Below are 7,986 nucleotides of genomic sequence, written 5' to 3' on the forward strand. Positions count from 1 at the left end.
CGACTTACCACACACTGTACAGTAACCATAACACCGCGACTTACCTCACACTGTACAGTAACCATCACACCCCGACATACCTCCCACTGTCCAGTAACCATCACGGTCTGACATACCTCCCAAAGTACAGTAACCATCACCCCCGGACATACCGCCATCTGTACAGTAACTATCACGGCACGACACACATCCCACTGTATAGTAACCATCACACCCCGATATACCTCCCACTGTACCGTAAACATCACGGCCCGACATACCTCCCACTGTACCGCAACCATCACGGCCCGATATACCTCCCACTGTACAGTAACCATCACGGCCCGACATACCTCCCACTGTACAGCAAACATCACGGCCCGACATACCTCCCACTGTACAGTAACCATCACGGTCTGACATACCCCCCACTGTACAGTTACCATCACTGCACGACATACGTCCCACTGTACAGTAACCATCACGGTCCTACATACCGCCATCTGTACTGTAACCATCATGGCCCGACATACATCCCACTGTACAGTAACCATCACGGCCCGACATACCTCACACTGTACAGTAACCATCACACCCCGACATACCTCTCACTGTACAGTTACCACCACACACCGACATATCTCCCACTGTACAGTAACCATCACGGTCCGACATACCTCCTACTGTACAGTAACCATCACGGCCCGACATACCTCCCACTGTACAGTAACCATCACACCCCGACATACCTCCCACTGTACAGTGACCATCACACCCCGACATACCTCCCACTGTACAGTAACCATCACTGTCTGACATATCTCCCTCTGTACAGCATCCATCACGGCCAGACTTACCTCCCACTGTACAGTTACCACCACACCACGACATACCTCCCACTGTACAGTAACCATCACGGTTTGACATATCTCCCACTGTACAGCATCCATCACACCCCGACATACCCCCCACTGTACAGTAACCATCACACCCCGACATACCTCCCACTGTACAGTAACCATCACGGCCCGACATACCTCCCACTGTACAGTAACCATCACAGCCCGACATACCTCCCACTGTACAGTAACCATCACACCCCGACATACCTCCCACTGTACAGTAACCATCACGGCCCGACATACCTCCCACTGTACAGTAACCATCACACCCCGACATACCTCCCACTGTAGAGTAACCGTCACGGTCCGACATACCTCCCACTGTACAGTAACCATCACGGCCCGACATACCTCCCACTGGTCAGTAGCCATCACACCCCGACATACCTCCCACTGTACAGTAACCATCACACCCCGAAATACCTCCCACTGCACAGTAACCTCCACACCCCGACATCCCTCCCACTGGTCAGTAGCCATCACACCCCGACATACCTCCCATTGTACAGTAACCATCACGGTACGACACACCTCCCAATGTACAGTAACCATCACACCCCGACCTCCCCCCACTGTACAGTAACCATCACAGCCCGACATACCTCGCACTGTACAGCAACCATCACACCCCGACATACCTCACACTGTACAGTAACCATCACACCCCGACACACCTCACACTGTACAGTAACCATCACACCCCGACACACCTCCCTCTGTACTGTAACCATCACACCCCGACGAACCTACCACTGTACAGTAACCATCACGGTCGGACACACCTCCCACTGTACAGTAACCATCACGGCCCGACATACCTCACACTGTACAGTAACCATCACGGCCCGACATACCTCCCACTGTACTGTAACCATCACACCCCGACGAACCTACCACTGTACAGTAACCATTACGGTCCTACATATTTCCCACTGTACAGTAACTATCCCACCCCGACATACCTCCCACTGTACAGCAACAATCACGGCCAGACATACCTCCCACTGTACAGCAACCATCACACCCCGACATACCTCCCACTGCACAGCAACAATCACGGCCAGACATACCTCCCTCTGTACAGTAACCATCACACCCCGACATACCTCCCACTGTACAGTAACCATCACGGTCCGACATATCTCCCACTGGACAGTAACCATCACGCCCGACATACCTCCCACCGTACAGTAACCATCACGGCCCTACATACCTCCCACTGTACAGTAACCATCACGGCCCTTCATACCTCCGACTGTATAGTAACCATCACACCCCGACGAACCTACCACTGTACAGTAACCATTAAGGTCCGACATATTTCCCACTCTACAGTAACCATCACGGCCAGACATACCTCCCTCTGTACAGTAACCATCACACCCCGACATACCTCCCACTGTACAGTAACCGTCATGGTCCGACATATCTCCCACGGTACAGTTACCACCACACTCCAACATACCTCCCATTGTACAGTAAACATCACACCCCGACATACCTCCCACTGTACAGTAACCGTCATGGTCCGACATATCTCCCACGGTACAGTTACCACCACACTCCAACATACCTCCCATTGTACAGTAAACATCACCTCCCAACATACCTCCCACTGTACAGTAACCATCACACCCCGACTTACCTCACACTGTACAGTAACCATCACACCCCGACTTACCTCACACTGTACAGTAACCATCACACCCCGACATACCTCCCACTGTCCAGTAACCATCACGGTCTGACATAACTCCCACTGTACAGTAACAATCACGGCCGGACATACCGCCATCTGTACAGTAACCATCACGGCACGACACACATCCCACTGTATAGTAACCATCACACCCCGATATACCTCCCACTGTACCGTAAACATCACGGCCCGACATACCTCCCACTGTACAGTAACGATTACGGCCAGATATAACTCCCACTGTACAGTAACCATCACGGCCCGACATACCTCCCACTGTACAGTAACCATCACGGTCCGACATACCCCCCACTGTACAGTAACCATCACACCCCGACATACCTCCCACTGTACAGTAACCATCACGGCCCGATATATCTCCCATTGTACAGTAACCATCTCACCCCGACATACCTCCCACTGTACAGTAACCATCACTGCCCGACATACCTCCCACTGTACAGTAACCATCACACCCCGACATATCTCCCACTGTACAGTAACCATCACTGCCCGACATACCTCCCACTGTACAGTAACCATCACGGCCCGACATACCTCACACTGTACAGTAACCATCACACCCCGACATACCTTCCACTGTACAGTAACCATCACACCCCGACATACCTCCCACTGTACAGTTACCACCACACCCCGACATACCTCCCACTGTACAGTTACCATCACGGCCCGACATACCTCCCACTGTACAGTAAACATCACACCCCGACATACTCCCACTGCACAGTAACCATCACACCCCGACATACCTCCCACTGTACAGTTACCACCACACCCCGACATACCTCCCACTGTACAGTTACCACCACACCCCGTCATACCTCCCACTGTACAGTTACCACCACACCCCGACATACCTCCCACTGTACAGTAACCATCACACTTTGACATACCACCCACTGTACAGTAACCATCACACCCCGACTTACCTCACACTGTACAGTAACCATCACAGCCCGACATACCTCCCACTGTACAGTAACCATCACGGTCGGACATACCTCCCTCTGTACAGTAACCATCACACCCCGACATACCTCCCACTGTACTGTAACCATCACACCCTGACCAACCTACAACTGTACAGTAACCATTACGGTCCTACATATTTCCCACTGTACAGTAACCATCACACCCCGTCATACCTCCCACTGTACAGTAACCATCCCACCCCGACATACCTCCCACTGTACAGCAACAATCACGACCAGACATACCTCCCACTGTAATGTAACCATCACACCCCGACATACCTCCCACTGTACAGTAACCATCACGGTCAGACATACCTCCCACTGTACAGTAACCATCACGGCCCTTCATACCTCCGACTGTATAGTAACCATCACACCCCGACGAACCTACCACTGTACAGTAAACATTAAGGTCCGACATATTTCCCACTGTACAGTAACCATCACGGCCAGACATACCTCCCTCTGTACAGTAACAATCACGGCCAGACATACCTCCCACTGTACAGTAACCGTCACGGTCCGACATACCTCCCACTGTACAGCAACAATCACGGCCAGACATACCTCCCACTGTACAGTAACCGTCACGGTCCGACATACCTCCCACTGTACAGCAACAATCACGGCCAGACATACCTCCCACTGTACAGTAACCGTCACGGTCCGACATACCTCCCACTGTACAGTAACCATCACGGCCAGACATACCCCCCACTGTACAGTAAACATCACTCCCCGACATACCTCCCACTGTACAGTAACCACCACACCCCGACATACCTCCCACTGTACGTAAACAACACGGCCCGACATAACTCCCACTGTCCAGTAACCATCACGGCCCGACATACCTCCCACTGTACAGTAACGATCACGGACTGACATACCTCCCATTGTACAGTTACCATCACACCCCGACATACCTCCCACTGTACAGTAACCATCACACCCCGGCATGCCTCCCATGGTACAGTAACCGTCACGGTCCGACATACTCCCCACTGTCCAGTAACCATCACGGCCCGACATACCTCCCACTGTACAGTAACCGTCAACAGTGGCACTGTGGCTCAGTGGTTAGCACTGCTGCCTTACAGCGCCGGCCTCATGAGACAGTCAGTATGAAGTTTGCACATTGTCCCCGTGTCTGTGTGCGTTTCCTTCGTGTGCTCCGATTTCCTACCACAGTCCAACAGTGGATTGGCCATACTAAATTGCCCATAGTGTTAGGTGCTTTAGTCAGAGGAAAATGGGTCTGGGTAGGTTACTCTTCGGAGGGTTGGTGTGGACCGGTTGGGCCAAACATCATGTTTCCACACTGGAGGGAATCTCATCTAACCTCCAAGGTTCAAGTCAGGAATATGATGGAATAATCACTTGTCTGAATGAGTGCAGCTCCAACAGTATTCTAGTATGGACTTACGAGCGACAGGCAACACAGTTGTGTGGGGAAGATCATGTTCACAAACTTGATTGATTATTTTGCGGAAGTGACAAAATTGATTGATGAGGGCATGGGGCTGGACGTTGGCCGTCTGGACCTTAGCAAGGCCGTTGATGTGGTCCCTTATGACAGGCTCATACAGAAGGGGAAGTGAAATGGGATCCGCCGTCAGTTAACAAGATGGATAGAGAACTGCTTGGTCATAGAAGACAGAGTAAGGGTGGAACAGTGTTTTTGTGACTGGAGATCTGTAATTGATTGGCGGACTTGCAGATTGTGAGGATGATTGCCAGAGAATACAGCAGGACAGAGAAAACAGAGATGTAACTTTATCTGGGCAATTGTGACGTGATGCATTTTAGAAGGTCTATTGCAGGAGAGAAGTATACAGTAGATGGAAAAAAAAGTGATTGCATCAACATCCGAAGGCATCTTGGTTTACAGCTCCACAGTTCCCTGAAAGTGGTAACACGGGTGGAGAGGGTGATCAAGAAGACTGATGGCAAACTTGCAGACAGGCATCGGAGCATGCAGTATGAAAATTAACAGGTCATATTGCAGCTGTAGAGAAACTTAGTTCGGGCACATTTGGAATATTGTGTACAGTACTGATGTGGAAGTGTTGGAGAGGGTATGGGAAAGATTTCCCAGCATGTTGTCTGGTTTGGAGGGTATTAGCCAGAAGGAGAAATTGAACAAAATTTGTTTGTTTGCACCTGGGCATCATTGACTATGGGGCTACCTGATAGATATTTACAAAACTGTCAGAGGCATAGATAGAAGGACAGTTAGAGGCTTTTTTCCCAGAGTAGAAATATCAATTACTCAGGACCGTAGGTTTTAGGTAAAAGGGAGAAAGTATGATCGGTAATTTTTTTTTTGCTTTTCCAGACAGAATGTGAAAGTGCCTGGAATACACTGATAGAGGGGAACAGCTAATATAGCAAGGGTCAAGAGGGATCTTGGCACAGAGACGAGACAGCAGCGAACAGAATGACATAGAATGTGTAGAAGCATATACTTTCATTTTAACTTTCAAAGGGCATCATGTGTCAGTGCGCGCTTGCTGGGCTGAAGGGCCTGTTCCTGTGCCAGACTGTTCTTTAAGACAAGATTTGAGCGCAGCAGTGGCCAGATGCTGAATGAGTGATTCCTGATGATCAACATCTACATTCATGGAGGTCGTTCCTCAACAATTTTCAGCTTCATACACTCCCTCCCACAGTAGGGAAACTCAATATGGAGAATTTGACATGAAAGTCAGAGCTGGTAACTGGTGACTCCATCTGGCTCCTCGATCCTGTGGCCTTCTATCTTGGACAGCAACATCTTGGGGACCACTGCACTGACAGAAATTGCATGTACTCCACACCCACCAATGCTGGCATCTGTCACATGCCAGCCTCAAGATGCCATCCCATCACATCTTTAACCCACTACAATACACTTGGTACTTCAATGCTGCAGCTCAGGGTGCGCTGACATCTCTCGTTGCAATGCTGCCTTAAGGACACTGTGCTCAGGGACACGCATCCTGCTCATGGACTGCCCCTCTGAGCTGCTCACTCCGTGTGTACATCTTCACTTTGATATGCCTTGAGTGTTCACAGAATTATTGCTTTATCTTACCCTGCCCTCAGCAGTGTTTATCCTCAGCCAGAGCTACCAGTCTCAGCCGCCTGCTCCATTGTCTTAGTGTTTAGCACAGACACAAACCCAGGAAGATTAGATTAGATTAGATTAGATTAGATTAGATTAGATTAGATTACTTACAGTGTGGAAACAGGCCCTTCGGCCCAACAAGTCCACACCGCCCCGCCGAAGCGTAACCCACCCATACCCCTACATCTACCCCTTACCTAACACTACGGGGGCAATTTAGCATGACCAATTCACCTGACCTGCACATCTTTGGACTGTGGGAGGAAACCGGAGCACCCGGAGGAAACCCACGCAGACACAGGGAGAATGTGCAAACTCCACACAGTCAGTCGCCTGAGGCGGGAATATCATTGTCCACAGTCAGTCATGGTGCCCAGAAGTGAGACAAGGGGACTCTCAGATCCCAGTCTGGGAGCTTGGACACGGTCAGAAAGTCTCTTGTGGTTGTTAGGGTTAGGGTCCTTCTCCTGTGAGGGGGTGAGGAGCTAAATATTGGGGAGATCCACGCCTCTCTTGGCAGTTTCTCTCCTATTGTGGGATTGGTCCTTATGGGATGTGAAAATTAGCAAGAGGTATTAAGGGAGATGGAAACGTTTGGTGCAGCTGTTAGAGCTGGCAAATCTGGGGGAAAGGTGGCAATGTGTCCTGAGTGAGTGAGTGGGCAGCACAGACAACAGGCAGAGTTGGGTAGAGGGGCAGTGATGAGGTTGGAGAAACTGAGAGAAGGTGCTGGATTCAGTGAGGGTGGGTAAGTTCACATGCAGTTACAGGGGTGAGGATGAGGGTAGGAGAACATGAGCCTTGGTGGGAGGTAGTAGCAGTAACAGAGAGAGTGAGAGTGAGGTCACAAAGTGCAGATGGTGGCACTTACCCTGGTGGAGTGGCGAAGGTCACTGCTGGGCATGCACCCAGAAGGCTGGCACCTCACTGACCCAGGGGTCACCCTCTGACCAAACTGGCAGGATCTGGTTTCATGGCCTCCACTGCCACTCCTGGAGGAAGATAATGTCCCTCTTGTGCACCATGCCATCCAACAGAACCTCAGGGGCTTGGTCTCAAAGTGAAGCCCCAGATTTACCCCCTTTGCCATGTCCAGGCTGTTTCGGAGTGACATTCCTAGAGTGTAATGACTTTGTAAAGATGGCCCCTGTAACAGGGAGGCCGGTGCATTCTCGGATATCCAGGCAGCGGGCAGTTGTTAAGACAAAGGCGAAAATCCTCGCGTTAGTATCAGATGAGAGAAAGTCCACATGGGCAGGGAGGGTAGTTAATGAAGCAGATTGGGGATGGTGTCATGAG

This window comes from Chiloscyllium punctatum, chromosome 34, assembly GCF_047496795.1.
Source record: "Chiloscyllium punctatum isolate Juve2018m chromosome 34, sChiPun1.3, whole genome shotgun sequence".
Classification (NCBI taxonomy): Eukaryota; Metazoa; Chordata; class Chondrichthyes; order Orectolobiformes; family Hemiscylliidae; genus Chiloscyllium; species Chiloscyllium punctatum.